This window comes from Lolium perenne, chromosome 7 (genome assembly GCF_019359855.2).
Source record: "Lolium perenne isolate Kyuss_39 chromosome 7, Kyuss_2.0, whole genome shotgun sequence".
Taxonomy (NCBI): Eukaryota; Viridiplantae; Streptophyta; class Magnoliopsida; order Poales; family Poaceae; genus Lolium; species Lolium perenne.
Genome location: NC_067250.2, coordinates 150,209,428 through 150,220,775, shown reverse-complemented (window position 1 = coordinate 150,220,775; position 11,348 = coordinate 150,209,428). Strand labels below are relative to the sequence as shown.

Below are 11,348 nucleotides of genomic sequence, written 5' to 3'. Positions count from 1 at the left end.
GATGTTTCTTCGTCATACTCTGTTACCCTTGGAGAATCATGCTCTATTTCAATTGGTAGTACTGCTTCGGCTCCGTGGACGAGAAAAAACGGAGTTTCTTGTGTCGCCGTATTTGGTGTTGTTCGGATGCTCCACAAAACACTTGGCAATTCCTCTGGCCAACTATGTCGAGCTTTTTCAAGCGGTCCTAGCAGGCGCTTTTTGAGGCCTTTGCAGATGATACCATTGGCTTTCTCGACTTGTCCGTTAGTTTGCGGGTGTCCAACTGACGCAAAGTGCAATTTGATGCCTACTTCTGCGCAGTATTCCTTGAATTCCTTGGATGTGAAGTTTGAACCATTATCTGTAACAATGCTATGAGGCACCCCAAACCGAAAAACGAGGCCTTTCACAAACTTTATTGCCGACGCTGCATCTGGTGAATTTATTGGCTTCGCTTCTACCCACTTGGTGAATTTGTCGACAGCGACCAGCAAGTACTCATATCCTCCAGGCGAAGCTTTGTGCAACTTGCCCACCATATCGAGTCCCCATTGGGCAAAGGGCCATGACAATGGTATTGGTGTTAGTTCTGCCGCTGGAGAGTGAGGTTTTGCAGCAAACCTTTGACACGCATCGCAGGTTCGTACTATTTCCTTGGCATCCTCGATTGCTGTCAACCAATAGAATCCTGCCCGAAAAACCTTGGCTGCAATAGCTCGACTACTTGCGTGGTGGCCACATATTCCTTCGTGTACATCCTTCAGAATTATTCTTCCTTCTTCGGGTGTGACACACCTTTGCAGGACGCCTGAAATACTTCGCTTGTATAATTCCCCTTTGATCACTGTGAAAGCTTTGGATCGTCGAATAACTCGCCTTGCCTCAACTGGATCATCGGGTATTTCTTTCCTGAGGATGTATGATATATATGCTTGCATCCAAGGAATTTGTACCATCATCACAAGCTCTTGGTCCTCTTCATCCTCCGTGGTTTCTTTGAGGGGCGTCGAAGTTTTCTCTTCTTTTGCTTTTTTCTGCACCTTTTTTGGCTTCGTGGATCTCTCCGCTATTTCTTCCCAAAATACTCCTGGCGGGATTGGGAGGCACTGCGACCCGATGTTTGCGAGAACGTCGGCTTCATCATTGCTCGATCATCGATGTGATTTACCTCGCATCCATCAAACAGCTTCTCGAGCTCATTGTACACCTCCTTGTATGCCATCATGCTATCATTGACTGCGTCACATTGGTTCATAACTTGCTGAGCCACCAATTGTGAGTCGCCAAAGATTTTTAGTCGAGTTGCACCGCAAGCTTTCGCCATCTTCATCCCGTGTATGAGGGCTTCATATTCTGCTTCATTGTTGGATGCGTTAGGGAACGTCATCCGAAGGACGTATTTCAACTTGTCGCCTTCAGGTGATATAAGTACTACTCCTGCGCCAGCTCCTTCTACTCTCTTGGACCCATCGAAGTTCATGGTCCAAGTTCTCGACAAATCTGGGGGTCCCGTGTTTTGTAGCTCCATCCACTCTGCAATGAAATCTGGTAGAACTTGCGAGTTGATTGCCTTTCTTTTTTCATACGTGATGTCCCGAGGGGAAAGTTCTATTCCCCAAAGGGAGACACGCCACAACTTCTGGATTGTTCGGTATATTTGAAAGAGGTGCTTCGTTGACTATTATTATCGGGTGTGCCGAAAAATAGTGGCGCAACTTCCTTGCCGTTGCAATTACTCCATATGCTAGTTTAAATGCTGCGGTACCGCTGTTTGGAAGGCGACAAAACTTCACTGATGAAATATACTGGCCTTTGCACTCCATGGAGTTTTCCTTCTTCTTCTCTTTCAACGACTAGCACCGTGCTAACCACTTGGGGCGTGGCTGCAATATACAGCAGGAGAGGTTCCTTTTCCTTCGGCGCCACCAAGATTGGTGGTGTCGAGATTGTGCGCTTCAAATCCTCGAAAGCTCTGTCGGCCTCTTCGTTCCACTAGAATTTCTCTCCTTGCTTTATCAGAGCGTAAAATGGTAACGCTTTTTCTCCCAGCCTGGCGACGAATCTGCTCAAAGCTGCGACTCGCCCAGTTAGCTGCTGTATTTCTTTCAACTTTGTTGGCTTTCTCATTGTTACGATAGCTTGTATTTTGTCGGGATTTGCTTCAATTCCTCTTGCGGAAACTAGAAACCCCAGAAGTTCTCCTGCTGGAACGCCAAAAGAACACTTCGTCGGGTTCAGCTTGAGGCAGAATTTGTCAAGGTTGTCAAAGGTTTCCTTGAGATCCTCGATCAGCGTTGCCCCCTTTTTTGACGTTATGATGACATCGTCGATGTATACTTGCACGTTTTTCCCAATCTGTGTCGCCAAACACTTCTGCATCATCCTCTGATATGTTGCTCCCGCGTTTTTTAGACCAAAGGGCATTGTTCTGTAGCAAAACACGCCGTAAGGTGTTATGAACGCTGTTTTGGCCTCATCGTCTTCTTTTAGTCTGATCTGGTTATAACCAGAGTATGCATCCAAGAAGGAAAGTCGTTCACATCCTGCCGTGGAGTCGATGATTTGATCGATCCTTGGGAGGGGAAAGTGATCCTTAGGACAATGTTTATTGAGACACGTAAAGTCGACGCACATGCGAAGGACTGTCGTGTGTTTCTTTGGCACCATCACTGGGTTAACTACCCATGTGGCTTCTGTAGATATCTCTTTGATAAAACCAGCATCCTTAAGTCGATCTATTTCTGATAGCATAGCTTTGCGGTTTGGTTCCGAAAAACGCCGCAAGGGTTGTTTGATTGGTCTCGCAAGAGGATCCAAGTTGAGGTGGTGCTCGGCAAGTTCCCTGGGTACTCCTGGCATGTCAGCTGGACACCATGCGAAGATTTTCCAGTGCTCACGGAGGAACTTGATGAGCGCGCTTTCCTATGCGAGATCCATATTTGTTGCAATGGACGTCGTCTTTTTCGGGTCTGTCGGGTGAATCTGGACCTCCTTAGAATTTTTCTCGGTATTGAAAGTTGATTCTTTATTTGTCCTTCCAACGTCTGGCAGCACGTCGTAGTCAGTCATACTTCTTGACGCCAAATACTCAGCTTGCATCCCGAAAGTTTCTGATATCCGATGAAAATCCTTATCACACTTATCGGCTAAGGCGAAGCTTCCCTTGACTGTGATTGGTCCCTTCGGTCCAGGCATCCTCCACAACAGGTATGTATAGTGTGGCACCGCCATAAATCTAGCATATGCTGGTCGTCCCAACAGAGCGTGGTACTGCGACGGAAAATCCACAACTTCAAATTCCAGCCTCTCGATTCTATAATTTTCTCGGGTTCCAAACTGAACGTCGAGATTGATCTTCCCCAATGGATAACTTGGTTTCTCCGGTGTGATACCATGGAACCTCGTGTCTGTTGGCTTCAAGTTTGCTAGGGATATGTTCATCTTCCTCAATATATCTGCATACATAAGGTTTAAGCTGCTGCCGCCGTCTATGAACACTCGAGAGACATCAAATCCTGCAATAACTGCTGGTAAGATAAGTGCTGACTGCCCTGGTCGAGGAACTTGCTGCGGATGATCTGCTATGGTGAAGCCAATATCTTGCCCTGACCAATTAAGATACTCGACTGTTGGTGGAGGCATTTTTTCTGCCATGAACACCTGTCGTGAGATTACTTTCTGAGCTCTGTTGGATGGCCTTCCCTTCTGAATCATCGACACCGCTCCGTTGGAGTTAGGATCAACGTAAGGTGGTGGTGGAGGTGCTGCCGCTATTCTGAGCTGATGTCGATTGTCTTCTGTAATCGCGGGGGGAGGTGGCAAGTGAATTTCGCTCCTGGGTTCTCGAGGGTTTCTCTGTGCTGCCCGAGCGTTAGCGTGCTCTGCCCACCTTAACATTGCCTGAAAATTGCGACAATCTTTCTGCAGATGTCCTGACTGTCTTTTTCCATTGCTGTCGAGGAAAAAGTGCATCTGACACGGCCCATTCATCATCTCTTCAGGAGACACGAAAGGCCTCGGGAACCTAGGCCCGCTATTTTGCCTGTTGTTTCGAGAATCGTCTCTATTATCGCCTCGCTGCTCATTGCTTCTTTGATAATCATCTCTGTTGTTTCCTCCTGTGTTTGCCCGAAAACCTACCGAAATTTGTCCTGGAGCATCGTAGTTCGGGTATTGCCGAGGAAATCGTCGCCTCGGTTGATAGTTTCGACCACGGTCCTCCTCTGGCGACCTGTGCCGTTTGTTGTGGACAGCATCTTCTCCATCTGCCCATCTGTTTGCTATTTCCATTAACGCGGATACTGTCTTTGGGTTGGTCCTTCCCAAGTCCTCGACGAAATCTCCACGCCTGATTCCTGCGACAAACGCATCTATCGCTCTCTCGTCAGATATATTTTCTGCCGAGTTTTTGATGATGTTCCACCTTTGGATATATTTTCTCATTGGCTCGTCTGGCTTTTGTCGACATGCTCTCAACTCCTCTAATGACGCAGGTTTTTTGCACGTGGACCTGAAGTTTTTTACGAACACGTCCTCGAAGCTTTCCCAGCTGTCGATAGATCCTGGAGGAAGTTTCTTTATCCAAGATCGTGCTGCTCCACTCAAATGCACCTGGATGCTTTGCATAGCTGTTGCCATGGTTCCTCCTGTGAGCTTCACTGTCTCGAGGTAATCAACTAGCCAATCCTCTGGATCTTGAAGGCCGTCGAATTTCTTGAAGTTGTCAGGTAACTTGAATCCTGAAGGGACTCGAGTTTTTCGGACTCTCCTCGTGAAGCACGGCAAGCCACACATATCCTCGTCGTTAAGCTCTGGAGATTGCCGATGTTCCCTTCTGCTTTGCCGCGCTCTGTCGACCCTTGCTTGTGCTGCCGTGTCTCTTGCTCCACTTGGTCCTTCAGGGGCTGCCGCTGCTGCTGCTGCAGGTCGTGGACTATTTTGCCTTGCCGCTCCTTCGGGAGGCGTTGATACAAACGTTGTCCCCATAGCTCCAACTCCTGCTATCGCCATATTGTATAGTGTTTCCCTTGGATCTCCTGGAGGTGGTTTAGATGCGAGGATAAAAGCATGTGTCGCCATATACCCAGCCTCTGGTGTCTTAGGGATGATGTTTCCTCTTGTATCTATCGACATAAAGGACATGTCGAGGTTTTGGACCAAGTGCTCTCTTTCTGCTTCGGGTGTGTGTTGTAACCTTGATCTTGCTCTGTTCCGAGCCTCCCTGTGGCTATCACCCGAAGTTCTAGATTGTCGACTCAGGTCTGCCCTTCTCCTGCTGGATGCAGAAGCGGCCTCCTTTCTTCTGTTTAACTCAGCTGTCTGTTTTTCCAATTCTCTTGCAGCTCGTGCGAGCCTATATTGATATGCTTGCAATTCCTCTGGCGTGGCTGTGGTGGCCATTGGTTCTGAGCCGTCCATAGCTCTTGCGGCTCTGTCCCACGCTGCTTGCGGGAGTTGAACTCTGTGTCGCGCCTGTGGCCCGACGTACTTATTGCCCAGGCCTCGTCGTAGATCGGAGGGATCGACGTATGGATTTTCCAGATCGTCGAAAGCCTCAGATGTTTCCTCTTGGTCATTGCTTGGCTCTCCAATGGCATAAATCTGATGATATTTTGTGTTCAGATCTATGTTGGGTTTGGTGACACCATCATTGAGATTGGTGAAGACCTTGCCCACTGTAGTAGATTTGTCGATGAAGTCGTAACTGTCGACACTGCTTGAGCCATCGCTTATATATGAGTCCGCAGATGACTCAAACGACATGTCGCTGAAGATCTTGGAGAGTTTCTCTCTTGCCCTGGTGCTGATGTAGCGTGTCGACGAAGTTTCTTCTTCTCCTGATTCGGTTGACGATGTGTAGCTTGAAAAATCGGAATCGACCGCCGACGATCCCGACGAAATCAGAATTTCGACACGATATGATCCTTCTTTCTCGACGCGAAAGCGAAACCTTCCGAACGTCATCTCCATAGGCTCCGCCAGATACGCATATGCATCCAAACGGGAGGGTGGGTGAGGAACAAAATCGACAGGACCAGCAGCGATCTGTTTACCTCGATCCATTGCGTTGCTTGCGGTTGATGATGTCGAAGATCTTGAACGTGCCATCGAGATCAGATCCTTACGCCTCTAGTTCCCATAGACGGCGCCAATTGACAAGGTATTAACTTGTCAATGCCTATGGATTGTAGGCTAGGGTTTAGTTGGAAGTAGAGGGCAAGTAGATCTCGAAGGTTTCAGCCGAAAAGTACTCGACGATTATGAAAACTAGGGTTTGTAAACAATGATTCGATGATTTCTGCGTCCCTCGACTCCCCCTTATATAGGAGGCGGAGCCGAGGGATTCGTGCCGTACAAGTTACAGAGTCCGGGAAGGTTTCTAACTCATCCCGCAAGATTACAAATAAGACTTTCTATTACAACTCTAGCTTTCCTTAATAATATCTTGGGCTTCCGAATCTTCTTATTCTCCGGGTAGTGGGCCTTCAGTAAACCCCGGGTACTATCTTCGGCAGGCCCATTTGGGATGCCTATGTCAGGTACCAGGAGGAAGCTAGAGGAGGCTAGGGTTGCAGGCTAGGAAGGGGGCTTTAAGTGGCCGGGAGAGGAGCTCTGGTCCGTCCCATCGCGAGCAGAGCGACGTGGCACCGCTCCGATTACTGCCGTACAACAAAGAAGAAGATCACAGGGAGGTACGCTGGGCTTGGGCTGGGCAAAGAAGGAACAAGCTGGAGTGTTGGGCTGTAACGTGAGATGGACCAAGACATGAAGCTAGGCTGAAACGGATGACATGCTTCCTTCTTCTCTATTCCTATTTCTTCTGATCTCTTTGCACCACCGAACTTTGAGGAAACAAAAGAGAGATACGGGAGGATTGGGAAGAGTTTTAAAGGGACAACATTTTCAAATCATTTAGTAAAACTACTTTGTCCAAAATATTGCAAATATCTTTGTTTCGGGTTTTGTTAAAATAAGAAAAGAGCGGAGGAGGGTTTTATTAAACCATACAAGAGAAATCAAAATAGAGTTTATTGCAAATAATTTTGGTTTTTCGCAAAATATGCAAGGTGAGATATGCATGATGTCATGATGATGCATAAAAGAAAAACAACAAGCAAATATAATAGGGGTATATCCGAGGCCGTTACAATCGACACCACTAACAAGGAACCTCGCCCCGAGGTTCGACGTCAAGCCAAGGGGGAGTTGGTTAAACTATCGAGTCTTCTTGTACCATGTTGACAAACAGCCGACCTCGAGGTGGAACCTTCTTCTGGCGAAGTGTTGATCTTCTCGACACCACTAACAAGAATTCTTGCTCCATGCTGATCGGGCGACACCACTAACAAGAAGTCGTTGTTCCGTTGTTGATGATGCACTTTCGTCAAGTTCCTCCGACGATCGGACCTAATAGGTGAGGGGCAAAAGATCGTCCAACCCATGCCGGAACCTGAGACTCAGAAAACTTGGATAAGAGAGAAGACTCAAAACTCGCAAAGGTAAGAGGAGAAAGAATATAGATAAGGAGAAAAATCAGAGCTAATCAGATCTATCCAATGAATTTTAGAAAATAGTTTTGGACGCTCTAAACTCAACGACCGTTGGCAAGGTTATCCTACAGGCTGGACTAGTGGGGTACCGTCAACCTGATGCTCTGATACCAACTTGTGACGCCCCGAAACCGGTACCATGAGGATCCCAGCGAACCCGCCGAAATCCGCATGATATCGATTTTAGGAGACGCACCACCAAGCGCCTCGTACACGCCGAAGCATGCACGCGATGCGGGTGGAATCAATCACGAGAGTAACATTACAACAGATTTACAATAGAGCCCACAAGATACATATATTACAACAATGACTCCAACGAGTCAAGATACAAATATACAATACAAAGATCCAAATCATACAAAGATCGAATGCGTCCGAGTACGGACAAGATACAAATTGGACTAAGAGTCCTGAAGATAACCAGTGGCGTCCATAACCCTGCCCAGGCCAAGCCGGAAGGGTAACCTTGCTAACATCGTCTTCTTCAAACATATCTTCATACCTGCCCGGTTATATCCCGTAGAAGCAGCAATAAGTACGGGTTCGTACTTAACAAGACTTCAAGACGTATAAGCATTCGTCAACCAGTCATCCTTTGTACTTGAGGCACGCAGGGGACTTAGAGGACGCAAGAGGAACGTCATAGGCAATATGGTGGGGTTAAGCGGCAGCGCGCAAGCACTAAAAACCTATAGAGACACTCTACAACATTCGTCTAATCAGAGAAGATGAGAGAGCGCATAAACTAACAGTTCTATACTCTACAAACATAACCCAACCGATGTGTTCCCCCCTCGCAAGGAGGTACTTACAAAGGCACTCACACTGTTGTCAAGTTTTAACCATTTATTATTAAAGTTGTGCTAACTTACTACACAAGTTATTAGTATTGAAACAACAGGTGTAAGTTGTCTATGGTCGAGTCATACAGCTCCAAGTCGTCCATAACCGCGGACACGGCTTATCGATAAGATTTTAACCCTGCAGGGGTGCCGAAATGTGCCCACACGCACGATCAACCCACTTACGACAGGTGGATATCACGACACGCACTCTCCTTCACTACAACAATGTCCAGGAAGCCACCTAACTAAGTTAAACCCGTTTCGGAGCCCGATCGAAACTCCGACGCGGACCTAGCTGTTGCGAGAACGGCTAAGAGGATCAGAGCCCACTAGAGGATGACCTCTTAACAATACGTGCCGCACCTACGGACGTGCAAGAGACAACGGGGATACAAGGCACTCACGGCTTCCCCAAAAGTAACAGCATATCATCTGACCACAAAGAAACATGCTTGCACGCCCGGGAGAAGCAAAACAAACATCCAAACTAGTTGTGGCCACTGGACAAAGCTGTAGATTCCGGCAGTGGTCGAGGGGAGACCCGGTAAGCATACCCACGTGTGGTTAGAGCGCTCAGTCTCGGAACAGATAACAAGAACTCGGGGTCCTAAGATATTTAGGAAACACAAGTGAGCCGTCACAAAACGAGCAGCTGACCCACCGATGCCTCCGCTAAACAAATATCAACAACTAAAGTAACCATGATTCTTCCCAGCATATAACCCGATAAGATATCAATAACGGTAACGAGATAAAACAGCACTAGCATGCACTACGACTCGCAAGGGCAGACTCGATAACCAAACAATAGCCATAGGAGGTGGTGGTGGCAATATGGGCTGCTTGAGGTAACAAGTGGAAAGGACACGTGACAAGAACGCAACTTAAGGATAGCATGAGGGAGAAAGAAAAATAAAATAGGTGAGCGACTCCTGCAGGGACAGGAGTATAGGGGAAATGCTTGCCTGTTAAAGCTTGCCGAGGGACATCCGGAGATCTTGTCGTATCTCACCACACCACTTCGTGATCCTATCCGGGAAGAAGCAAATGCTGGAACACACAACGTATGCAAGTCTTACTACTACGGAATAAGAACCGGCATGATGAAGATGATATGCATGGCATGGCAATGATGGTGCAATGCAGTTATCCAATTTAAGCGGGATCGGAACCCCGGACAAACAAGTTAGGTTGGAGTTGCATTTCTACCGGTAAAGTTAAGGGTTGATTAGCATGGTACAACATGGCAGGGGTGAACTACATCAAAATTAAACGGAGCGGGGAAAACCTAGTTGGAATTCCGAAATACTCCGCATATATGTGAGGTGAAAATGCACAACTATCAACGCGCGACATGATGCGAGATGTAAACAGATGAATGGATGGCATATTCATGTTCAGTGCATTTTTCTGATCATTTTTCTTATATGAAACATTTTATTTGGAAATATAGTTTGGGAGATATGGATTTATCAAGTTTTAAATAGTTTCAGCAATTTTCAGAAAACAGAGAAAAGGGAAAACGTTTTATACCAGAAGGAGAGCTAGCCACATCGGCTGATGATGGGACCTGAAGATGCTGACTGGAAACTGGACTGCCTGACGCTGGTGTTTCTCACCCAAGGAAATCCTAGGCAGAGACAAGGAACAAAGGACCAGGGGTCCACATGTCAGCGAGATGATTAAAACAAGGGACAAGGTTGGCTTGTGCCTGTAGCAAAAAGAGCTCAGCATCTCACGTTGTTAAACACATGGGCAGAGAGACGTGCTGCTGTTTGACGGCTTCCAAGCCTGGAGCTTGGCCATGCACGAGATGCAGGGACGCGGGCACGCGGCGCTGTGCTTGTCGGCGATCAACATTGGCAGCGAACTTGAACGGAGTCTGTTGGTGGCGAGCTTCGTTACGCGGGCGACTACGGCTCCGGCTGGAAGTCGAGGAGAACTTGGCGCATGGCCGACGGTGCAGAACTTGTGTATGCTGTCGGCGACGACAAGCTCGGACGGGGACGTGCGGTGAGGACGAGCGCGAGGAAGATGGAGGGCGACGCGGCTGTTGGCGACGAGCTGGAGCCGGTGAGGTACGGGCCAAGCTGCTCGACGCGGACGGATATGCATGACGGCTTGCGAGGCGGACGAGGCGTCGTTGGCGTGGCGCGCTTGGCCGTCGCGTGGCCTGGATGCTGGCGGTCGCAGACTCGCAGGGCTTGGGAACGCAGACGCGTTGCAGGGATGCGGACGTGTGGTCGCTGCAGGGAGGCGGAGCTCATGCGAGGCGGCGGTCGAAGACGTTTGAAGATGGAGACGAGGGCACGTACGTCGGCGACGTCTGGGAGATCATGGCGAGCGTGCTTGGCGCCGGCTTGCTGGGAGTGGAGCGGAGTGGGCGTCCAGATCAAGGAAGATAGATAAACAGAGAAAGGCTCAGACCTTTTGGCTCGCGCAGGGAAGAACAAGATCAAATTGTGAAGGAGCAGGGTACAAACCAATAAAGTTGCGCTGCAGATCATGTGAAGGAAGAGGAGCTCATCTTTATGAACCATTGATGGCGGAAACCAGAGGTGGCCGAGGCGGACGGAAAAGAGAGGAGGACGGCGGCGCTCTTGCAGCGACTAGAGCGTCACGGCCGGCAAGGGAGGAGGCGAGCGGAAGAAAGGGAAGAGGAAGAGAGGAAGTGGCGGCGGGTACCAGGAGGAAGCTAGAGGAGGCTAGGGTTGCAGGCTAGGAAGGGGGCTTTAAGTGGCCGGGAGAGGAGCTCTGGTCCGTCCCATCGTGAGCAGAGCGACGTGGCACCGCTCCGATTACTGCCGTACAACAAAGAAGAAGATCACAGGGAGGTACGCTGGGCTTGGGCTGGGCAAAGAAGGAACAAGCTGGAGTGTTGGGCTGTAACGTGAGATGGACCAAGACATGAAGCTAGGCTGAAACGGATGACATGCTTCCTTCTTCTCTATTCCTATTTCTTCTGATC

The 11,348-nt window shown here is 48.6% G+C and overlaps 1 long non-coding RNA gene across 1 annotated transcript; it reads right to left on the bottom strand.

Annotated features, from left to right (window-relative positions):
* Window positions 1-7,510: 7,510 nt before the first annotated feature.
* On the bottom strand, window positions 7,511-11,111 carry LOC127300890 (uncharacterized). The gene is made up of 4 exons (XR_007851624.2): window positions 10,120-11,111; window positions 9,914-10,010; window positions 9,346-9,430; window positions 7,511-8,037 (listed from the first exon to the last, which is right to left on the bottom strand). It is a non-coding gene; the product is annotated as an uncharacterized lncRNA (long non-coding RNA).
* Between the last annotated feature and the right edge of the window lie 237 nt (window positions 11,112-11,348).